Below are 11,030 nucleotides of genomic sequence, written 5' to 3'. Positions count from 1 at the left end.
CCCATTTTTAACTGCCTATTACACCAACTCAGAAGCTAGAATATGCATATTATTGTTCAGGTTTGGATAGAAAACACCCTAAAGTTTCTAAAACTGTTTGAATGGTGTCTGTGAGTATAACAGAACTCATTTGGCAGGCAAAACCCTGACGGCGGACCATTGGGTTCTCTTTTAAAACGTTTCAGAATGAGAGTACCCACCATCAACTCACGCGCAAGGTGTCTAATGGGCCATCACCGTTCCAAGGCTCTTCTTCAGTCAGATCTCAAAGTATAAGACTCAAAACACTTTGTAAAGGCTGGGGACATCTTGTGGAAGCAATAGGAAGTGCCAAAACATTCCTCAGCCCCTTTGTTTTTCAATGGCATAGGCTGAAAGTCAATTCAACACATCAGGTATCCACTTCCTGTCAGAATCTGTCTCAGGGTTTTGCCTGCCAAATGAGTTCTGTTATACTCACAGACACCATTCAAACAGTTTTAGAAACTTTAGGGTGTTTTCTATCCAAACCTGAACAATAATATGCATATTATAGCTTCTGAGTTGGTGTAATAGGCAGTTAACAATGGGCACATATTTTTTCAAAAAATTCTCAATACTGCCCCCTATACCCTAACAGGTTAAAAACCCACTACCCCATTCCACTACTTTGACCCTATCTGCTCCTGCACCATGCCAACGACCTGGGAGGACGGGACACCACCACTCAACACACCCTGGAACTCTTCTGAAGTCAAATCTCACATGACCAAATACTTCTCTGGTTCTGAGCTCTTCTCCACACCTTCTACCTCACTTAACTCTCCCTCATTCATTTCCATTTCTCCTCCAGAACTCAGTCTGGAACACGGCTCTCTCTGTTTGCTCTTGAATTATAACATTTGAAATGTCTCTATTCTTTTGAAAATAAATGTTGTGTAATGTTTACTGTTCATTCATGATTGTTTATTATCTACTTCACTTGCTTTGGCATAGTAAAGATATGTTTCCCATGCCAATAAAGATCTTTGAATTTAATTGAGAGACAGAGAGGTCAATGTTAATGTATAGGGGACATGAGTCAGTCTTGGTTACTCATGGTTATGTGATGAGGTAGCCCCGCCTGCAACTTCTAAATCAGTGTCGGCCCAATAGGGAATGTCCTCTTGGTGTAATGGTCAAGATGTTGGTTTCTCCTGCAGTAGACCTGGGTTCATATCCCGTCAGTTACATTAAGCAGTCAATTCTCTGAAAGGGGTCAAGACAGCCTGTTCCCAACAGTGGGGTCAGTGGGATTGGATAGGGGCCTCTCGCTCTCTCTCTCACTCTCTCACTCTCACTGGAGGAGAGAAGTGAAATGGTGTGTCCCCTCTGGTCAACAATACTCACCTTGAAAGACTCCACAGCCTGTTGGAGCTCCTGAAATCTCTGCTGGACCTTCTGCTGACTCATCCCCAGCTGCCTCTGTGGAGAATCACTCTTCAATGAGCTATCAAGCTTTATTAGTCCAGTAGATCAATAGTATAGTAATGTGACATAGGGTCCATAGAGAGGAAGGATTCAAATGTATCTCTGTGAAATTATATTATTACGTTGCTATGTGAATGATTATAGTTTTAACAGTGGACGAAAATCTATCAAGAGGTTGAGACTGAACTTTGGACTCATTAAAGGCCATTCAGAATGATAATAGTGTTTGACTTTAGAAAATGGTGATACATTTGAAGAATCTGGGTTAACATATCTATATAATCAAGGTTTGTGTTCATAATTGTAGATCAATTTCATTTGAATGATCCCATATTCAAACAGCCTTAGTTCCTACTGTATCTTTAATTCTTTGTTTATCAGACAGGCACCAACAAGTTGTTCTGGTCTTACCTGTTTCTCAGTCCTCTCTGCTGCAGCTGACACTGTATCATGGCCTTTATGTTCATCCATCACACACAGCAGACAGATACACTGCTGATCGGTACGACAGTAAACCTCCAGCAGTTTGTCATGATGAGAGCAGATCTTCTCCTGTAGTTGTGCGGTGGCTTTGACCAGCTTGTGCTTCTTGAAAGCAGGAGATTCATAGTGAAGTTTGAGGTGAGTCTCACAGTAAGAGGCCAGACATGCCAGACAGGACATGTGGGCTTTCTGCTTTCTGGTCCCAGTGCATACATCACACACCACATCTCCAGGTCCAGCACAGCACAGAGCAGGAGGGGGAGCAGCCTGGAGTCCTGTCTTCTTCAGTTTCTCCACCAGCTCAGCCAACATGTTATTTTTCCTCAGATTAGGCCTTTGAGTGAAGGTCTCTATGCACTGAGGACAGCTATAGACCCCTTTCAGAACCTCCTGATCCCAGCAGCCCTCAATACAGATTCTACAGTAATTATGTCCACAGGCAGTAGTGACCGGCTCCTTCGGTAGATCCAGACAGACAGAACAACAGAACTGGTCCTGGTCCAGCAGAACTCCCTGCTGAGCCATTTGGACGGTTGTTCACTCTCACACAGACAGACGACAAAGTGACTCAGATCAGTTTAGTTTCCACAGAAGAGAGTTTGTGGAGGGGAGGGACTTCCTGGTTCTGCCAGAGGGGAGGGGTTAGAGGGAGGGTGGGGTTAGAGGGATGGAGAGTACACAATGTTAATCGAGACAAATATTTTAGTTCCTAGGTTAGGACCCTTAATATGGAATACATTAAATAGAGTGGTTAGAATATATAAAGGGTAACAGTTTCTATGAAGTACATATCTATAATGTTTTTAATGAATGTTGTAATGTCTTAAACTGATATGCTGTGATACCAACTATAAGCCTCCATAATAACTCATACGTGGTTGTAAAACTGTACAATGTGTTATAGATAATTAGCTACAATGGGGGGAGGGGGACTTGAAATGGATACAATGTACTGTAGGTGAAATGAATACTGGATGTATTGACTGATCATTGAGAATGATGGAACACTTTACATTACAGTGTGTTTATTGGTGTGTAATTGTTCCTGTTAGTACAGTGGTGTAACAAGTACTGTGATGCCTCATTCTTCCACTGTACTAGCAGCAGTAACCCTAACCAGTAATAAGGCTACTGGAATGGAAAGTGGTACAGGAAATATAAAGTAAGGATTTATACATGTCATCAATGATATACTGTATGTAATGATATGTCTCTGTCTTCTAGATGGTGTTCTATACTGTATGTAATGATATGTCTTCTAGATGGTGTTCTATACTGTATGTAATGATATGTCTCTGTCTTCTAGATGGTGTTCTATACTGTATGTAATGATATGTCTCCTAGATGGTGTTCTATACTGTATGTAATGATATGTCTTCTAGATGGTGTTCTATACTGTATGTAATGATATGTCTCTGTCTTCTAGATGGTGTTCTATACTGTATGTAATGATATGTCTTCTGTCTTCTAGATGGTGTTCTATACTGTATGTAATGATATGTCTCTGTCTTCTAGATGGTGTTCTATACTGTATGTAATGATATGTCTTCTAGATGGTGTTCTATACTGTATGTAATGATATGTCTTCTAGATGGTGTTCTATACTGTATGTAATGATATGTCAACCTGTTATTTAATCAATTAAACTTTTTTGATATTTTTATAATAACATAAAACAAGTTTAAAATGAGTGGGCTAATCCCCCTTTAGCCCCCTCATGGCGACGGGCCTGATTCACATCTAGTGTGATTGAGGCAAAAATAACAGCCTTAGCCAACTTGTTTGGATAGCTCTGGCTCTAATGGTACACCAACTGCGGAAAGCCAGCCAAGTTCATTTACTTCTGTTGAAAACAAAGGCTACAAAACATTTCCATACAGACAACAGCTGTTAGATAGCAATATGATGTTGCTATTGTTACAGCACTATTTACATCATTTAGCAGACACTCTTATCCAGAGCTCGGGTTAAGTGTCTTGTTCAAGGGCACATTGACAGACATTTCAAATAATTTGTTTGGGGATTAGATCCAGAGACCTTTCGTTTACTGACCCAACGCTCTAGGCTACCTGCTGCCCTATCTGACAGATAGCTAGAGGCTAAGGCTGGATGCTAGAGCTGAACTGGATGTGGTAGTTACTAGCTAGCTAGTTCATTCACCTCAGTCGAGACGGGATGGAACATTACAACACTAACGTTACATGTCAGTTTGAGATGGTGGACGTTTTCAATGCCTCCAACCTATTGTGTCTTTTTGTTCGCTTAATTGTGTTGTTTGTAACAATCGAGACGGGATGAAACATTAGCTAACGTTAAATGTCAGTTTCACTACTAGCTCAAAAGTGAGAATAAACACTAGTCTAGTTTTTTTCTGTTGAGTCAATCAGTTACCTTGCCAGCTACATCAGTCAACTAGAGAGTAGCTGGTTTCTGCTCTGCTTGCTTTTACAACTCAGAGAAAAGTACAACTTTTGCTTGTGAGAATTTGAATGTGGGTCAAAAGGGTAATAAAAGTATTATGAGTTGTTTTTATACAGTGTCCTTTGCGACCATCTGCCGAATACCTGTCCTCACTGTCATTAACAGGACTGTGGGAAAACAGTGCCTGACAGGCGGGGGCAGAGGACACTGTCTACTGGTCGCTCCCGCTTCCCGATGGAACAGCAGGTGGGAGGCTGGGGCAACATCATGTTCTAGCTAACCAGCTAGCTTGCTAGTTAGCTAAACTTTGTGCTAGCTTGCTAGTTAGCAAGCACATGTTGTCACCCCTGCCTCCCTACTGCTGTGTACCAGAGAAAACCGTACCTAACAGGCGGGGACAAAGGACACTGTCTACCAGTTTACGGCTAGCTATCTACCGTTGTCACCCTGCCTCGGTGACATGTTTTTAATCTTCTCGTGCATTTATATGATAAACACAAAAAGTATCTTTAACAGCACCGTTTCAAGGCAGACAACAGATGATGTTCATGATCGTTTGATAAACAGACTTTTGTAAATAGAATATAGGTAACATAAACTTCACCTCTTTAGTTAACTTTCATCAAAAATGCTCACAGTGAGTTTTAAAAGAATCTTACCCCCATTTTGTGCTCCACCTTCACAATTTGAAGTATTTAACAGACTTGATAACATATCAAAGTGAACAGATTAAATTTGTGAAATGCAGTCATTTGGAATCTGTTGTTCAGCTGGGACTTTCTTTCTTACTGGTATATTAACACATTCTGCAGGCCAAAACTCCATCCCACCAAAACAGGCTGAAATGTCAAGTGGTCTTTTCAAACAGCTGTTACACTAAAAGGGCATTATGCTTTTTGCAATTTCACAGTATTATTCCAACATCATAATGTGAAAATATATATAAAAACACAGGAATATCACATTTACTTGGGCCTTAAAACATTCTGCACCTGAAATTGGGGAAAATGCTTAAAACCTGTTGGGGCTAGGGGGCAGTATTTTCATTGCCGGATAAAAAACGTACCCGATTTAAACTGGTTACTACTCTTACCCAGAAACCAGAATATGCATGTAATTAGTAGATTTGGATAGAAAACACTCTAAAGTTTCTAAAACTGTTTCAATGGTGTCTGTGAGTATAACAGAACTCATATGGCAGGCCAAAACCTGAGAAGATTCCATGCAGGAAGTGCCCTGTCTGACAATTTGTTGTCCTTCTAGGGCATCTCTATCAAAAATACAGCATCTCTGCTGTAACGTGACATTTTCTAAGGCTTCCATTGGCTCTAAGAAGGCGCCAGAAAGTGGAATGAGAGCTCTGCAGTCTCTGGGCGAAAAACAGCAGGAGTGTTTGTGAGTGGTCAGGCAGGGAACACTGACACTGGAGCGCGCATGCACGAGAGGACTCCATTTTTTTCCTTCTCTCTTTGAATGAATACAACGTCGCCCGGTTGGAATATTATCGCTATTTTACGAGAAAAATAGCCTAAAAATTGATTTTAAACAGCGTTTGACATGCTTCGAAGTACGGTAATGGAATATTTTGAATTTTTTTGTCACGAAATGCGCCCGCGCGTCACCCTTCGGATACTGACCTCAATGCATTAACAAAACAGAGCTATTTCAATATAACTATGGATTATTTTTAACCAAAAGAACATTTGTTGTTGAAGTAGAAGTCCTGGGAGTGCATTCTGACGAAGAACAGCAAAGTAATCCAATTTTCTAATAGTAAATCTGAGTTTGGTGAGGGCCAAACTTGGTGGGTGTCAAATTAGCTAGCCGTGATGGCCGGGCTATCTACTCAGAATATTGCAAAATGTGCTTTCGCTGAAAAGCTATTTTAAAATCTGACACCGCGATTGCATAAAGGAGTTCTGTATCTATAATTCTTAAAATAATTGTTATGTATTTTGTGAACGTTAGTTGTGAGTAATTAAGTAAATTTACCGGAAGTTTGCGGTGTGTATGCTAGTTCTGAACATCACATGCTAATGTAAAAAGCAGTTTTTTGATATAAATATGAACTTGATTGAACAAAACATGCATGTATTGTATAACATAAGTCCTAGGAGTGTCATCTGATGAAGATCATCAAAGGTTAGTGCTGCATTTAGCTGTGGTTTTGGTTTTTGTGACATATATGCATGCTTTGAAAATGTCTGTGTGATTATTTTTTGCAGGGTTCTCTCCTGACATAATCTAATGTTTTGCTTTTGCTGTAAAGCCTTTTTGAAATCGGACAGTGTGGTTAGATTAACGAGAGTCTTGTCTTTAAAATGGTGTAAAATAGTCATATGTTTGAGAAATTGAAGTTATAGCATTTATGAGGTATTTGTATTTCGCGCCACACGATTCCACTGGCTGTTGACTAGCAAACGTGCCACCTTGCCCAGGGAGGTTAATAAATTAGAAAATAATGAATACTTAATTAAAATCGGGGGAAACTACATTATCAGTTATTACATTAAAATGAGTTTTTACAGTAATTTTTGGTTATTACATTATAATTTGCAGTATGACTGTCGGGCCCTTCACTCCAGGTGCCACTGACAAGGGGCCAATGTGTCACCAGAGGAAGGACTGATAAAAAACTAATGACTGTCTCATGTTGAAAGTCCAAGTCAGTATCATGCATTTACTGCTCAAGTTATTCCATATACTTTGACCAGTCTAGTCATTCCATAAATGTTTTTGTGTATTGTACCTTGACTAATCAAATTCTTCCATGTATTAAAACAACAGTTTGGTGTGTTATTAATTGATCAATCAAGTCATTCTGTACATTTCACCTTTTTTATTTACAGTATTAACCTGACATCATTCCATAAGAAAACGTTCTCTGTCAGATCCATCATCCCTTCTATTTAGCAAAATAATACTTCCTGCTGACCAGCCAATCACATCAAAGTGCTGTTTGCTGCCTGGTGTACTCTCTCGGGACGCCATCCCTATGATCAAAAGACATTGAAAATACATATATACAACAACAAAAAATGTCAATTTTGCTCACTGGGATCCTTCCAAATCTCCTTTAGTTGATCTTGAGCGAAGCCTGGGCATCGAAGGGTACCACTGTGGAGCCCTGGTTGGTGGTGATCACGGGTCAATGCTGTTTCACATGGTCGTTGCCACAGGATCCTGGATGATACTTCCTGAATGAGAAGAATCAGAGGGGGTTGGTTAGGTTGGAAATGTCATTACATGATATCAGCTGTAACATTGTCTCAACAGTGATGAATACCAAGTGCTGTACAGGACTTACAACACATTGAGATAGTACTGAAGCTTTGTGATGGGAAAATGTGGCTGTTACTGCAGTGGTGTGGAGGCTGCATTGTGGGGCCTGGCAGGCTGACAGAGTTGGTGGGATGAGACGGGGGAGTCTGGAGGTCAAAACATGATGAACAAACAAAACAAGAAAACATCAGAAATACTGATTTAATAGCAACTGTTAAAGTCTCAAATATATTTCCGGAAACTTAAGACACAGTTTGTTGTGCTAAAAAAATATTTACAACAGGTAAAACTGGGTTCAGTTGGATTAGACTGAAGAAAAGTATGGTTGACACCAATGCAATTTGTTAAGCAGTTGTGTTCCTTGTTGGCAGTGGAAGTTGGAACACACATCACCCCAATCATAACACCTATAGAACATTCTTCTACTTGTAAATCAAGTTCCTCTAGATCTAGGATATGTGTTCAGTGTAACAGAGGTAGTATCAAGTTGGCATTGTCGTCACTGGAGAAGAATCTGTACTTACCTGCTCTGTGGCCCTGCCTGGTTCCTCCCAGAAGCGGAAGTGGAACAACATGGGGGATAATGAGGGGAGGTGATACCAGCCGCTCAACAACAGCACAACAGGCAGTTCTAGGAAACAGATGAACATTTCTGAGAAGTCACGCCCCTACCTTTGTCTTGACATATAAATCATTGTTTGGTTATGTTCAAGCTATGCTATGTATAGTGGCTTGTTAAAGTATTCAACCCCTTGTCGTTTTTCCTATTTTGTTGCCTTACAACCTGGAATTGAAATAGATTTTTGGGGGGTTTCTATCATTTGATTTACACAGCATGCCTACCACTTTGAAGATGCAAAATATTTTTTTTTGTGAAGCAATGTTACGCCCTGGCCATAGAGAGGGGTTTTTTTCTTTATTTTGGTTAGGCCAGGGTGTTACATTGGGTGGGCGTTCTATGTTCATTTTCTATGTTGTCTGTTTCATTGATTTTGGCCGTGTGGCTTCCAATCAGGCACAGCTGTTGTTGGTTGTTGCTGATTGGGAGTCACACATAAGTGCCTGTTTTTCCGTTGGGGTTTTGTGGGTAATTGTTTCTGTTACGTATTGCACCTGACAGTACTGTTTGGCTGTCAGTTTTCTCGTTTTTGTGTATAGTGTTCTTTCGTCCATTAACTTGTTATGGATAGGGGGCAGTATTTTCATGGCTGGATAAAAAACGTACCCGATTTAATCTGATTATTAGTCCTGCCCAGAAACTAGAATATGCATATAATTATTAGCTTTGGATAGAAAACACTCCAATGTTTCTAAAAATGTTTGAATGGTGTCTGTGAGTATAACAGAACTCATTTGGCAGGCCAAAACCTGAGAAGATTCCAAACAGGAAGCGCCCTCTCTGACCATTTCTTGGCCTTCTTGATCATCTCTATCCAAAACAGGGGATCTCTGCTGTAACGTGACATTTTCTAACGCTCCCATAGGCTCTCAGAAGGCGCCAGAATGTTGAATGATGACTTTGCAGGCCATGGCTGAAAAACAGTAGCGCATTTGGTAAGTGGTCGATCTGAGAACAATGAGACTGGCGCACGCGTGCACGCGACGACGCCATGTTTTTATTTTCAGTCTTTGAACGAAAACAACGACTCCCGGTCGGAATATTATCGTTTTTTTACGAGAAAAATGGCATAAAAATTGATTTTAAACAGCGGTTGACATGCTTCGAAGTACGGTAATGGAATATTTTGAATTTTTTTGTCACGAAACGCACCGGGCGCGTCACCCTTCTTTACCCTTCGGATAGTGTCTTGAACGCACAACAATACGCCGCCATTTGGATATAACTATGGATTATTTGGAACCAAACCAACATTTGTTATTGAAGTAGAAGTCCTGGGAGTGCATTCTGACGAAGAACACCAAAGGTAATGAAACTTTTCTAATAGTAAATCGGAGTTTGGTGAAGGCTAAACTTGCTGGGTGTCTAAATAGCTAGCCTTGTGATGCCAGGCTATCTACTGAGAATATTGCAAAATGTGCTTTCACCGAAAAGCTATTTTAAAATCGGACATATCGAGTGCATAGAGGAGTTCTGTATCTATAATTCTTAAAATAATTGTTATGTTTTTTGTGAACGTTTATCGTGAGTAATTTAGTAAATTCACCGGAGGTTTGCGGGGGGTATGCTAGTTCTGAACGTCACATGCTAATGTAAAAAAGCTGGGTTTTGATATAAATATGAACTTGATTGAACAAAACATGCATGCATTGAATAACATAATGTCCTGGGGTTGTCATCTGATGAAGATCATCCAAGGTTAGTTCCGCATTTAGCTGTGGTTTTGTTTTTTGTGACATTATATGCTAGCTTGAAAAATGGGTGTCTGATTATTTCTGGCTGGGTACTCAGCTGACATAAGCTAATGTTTTGCTTTCGCTGTAAAGCCTTTTTGAAATCGGACAGTGTGGTTAGATTAACGAGAGTCTTGTCTTTAAAATGCTGTAAAATAGTCATATGTTTGAAAAATGGAAGTTTTTCGGATTTTAGAGGAGTTTGTATTTCGCGCCACACCCATCATTGGATATTGGAGCAGGTGTTCCTCTAGCGGAACATCTAGATGTAAGAGATAAGCTAGCTACATAGCTGTCTTTGTATCAAAGATAATTGTGTAGTTTAGAGTAATTATCGAGGTTAGCTAGCCAGCTATTTTCATCCGCCGCGCCGCGACGCCGTTCACCTAACTTAGTCAACACTGCTAGCTAGCCAACTTCTACCGACTAGCAGCACTGTAGAAACTAATACATTACAACGGAACGATTTGATTAGTGTAGTGTTAGCTAGCTACATAGTTGTCTTTGCTGTCTTTGTATCTAAGATAATTGTGTAGTTTAGAGTAAATTATCGAGGTTAGCTAGCTAGCTATTTTCGTCCACCGCGACGCCGTTCCCCAGACTTAGTCAACACACCTTGTCAACATCAAACCCCCTGCTTGCTAGCCAACCTTTACCGACTAGCAGCACTGTAGAAACTAATACATTACAACGAAACGATTTGAGTAGTGTAGTGTTAGCTAGCTACATAGTTGTCTTTGTCATAGTTTGATAATTGTGTAGTTTAGAGTAATTATCGAGGTTAGCTAGCCAGCTATTTTCGTCCCCCGCGACGCCATTTTCCAAACCTAGCCAACTATTACCGACGAGCAGCATTGTAGAAACTAAATACATTACAAAGGAACGTCTTGATTAGTGTTATGTTAGCTATCTACATAGTTGCCTTTGTATCATGATAAGGTGTAGTACTGAAACTATCGAGGTTACCTAGCCAGCTACACTTTCAAACAAAGTCAACAACGCAGCCACTGCTAGCTAGCCTACTTCACCAGCCAGCAGTACTG

General features: G+C 40.3%; 1 long non-coding RNA gene and 1 pseudogene across 1 annotated transcript; both read right to left on the bottom strand.

Moving 5' to 3' along the window:
- Nucleotides 1–803: 803 nt before the first annotated feature.
- Nucleotides 804–2,550, bottom strand: LOC115191454 (E3 ubiquitin-protein ligase TRIM47-like; annotated as a pseudogene).
- A 4,625-nt stretch (nucleotides 2,551–7,175) lies between these two features.
- On the bottom strand, nucleotides 7,176–7,845 carry LOC115191495 (uncharacterized). The gene is made up of 2 exons (XR_003877700.1): nucleotides 7,661–7,845; nucleotides 7,176–7,550 (listed from the first exon to the last, which is right to left on the bottom strand). It is a non-coding gene; the product is annotated as an uncharacterized LOC115191495 (long non-coding RNA).
- Between the last annotated feature and the right edge of the window lie 3,185 nt (nucleotides 7,846–11,030).

The sequence above is a fragment of the Salmo trutta genome, chromosome 4, assembly GCF_901001165.1.
Source record: "Salmo trutta chromosome 4, fSalTru1.1, whole genome shotgun sequence".
NCBI classification, from domain to species: Eukaryota; Metazoa; Chordata; class Actinopteri; order Salmoniformes; family Salmonidae; genus Salmo; species Salmo trutta.
This window is presented reverse-complemented; position numbering and strand designations above follow the sequence as displayed.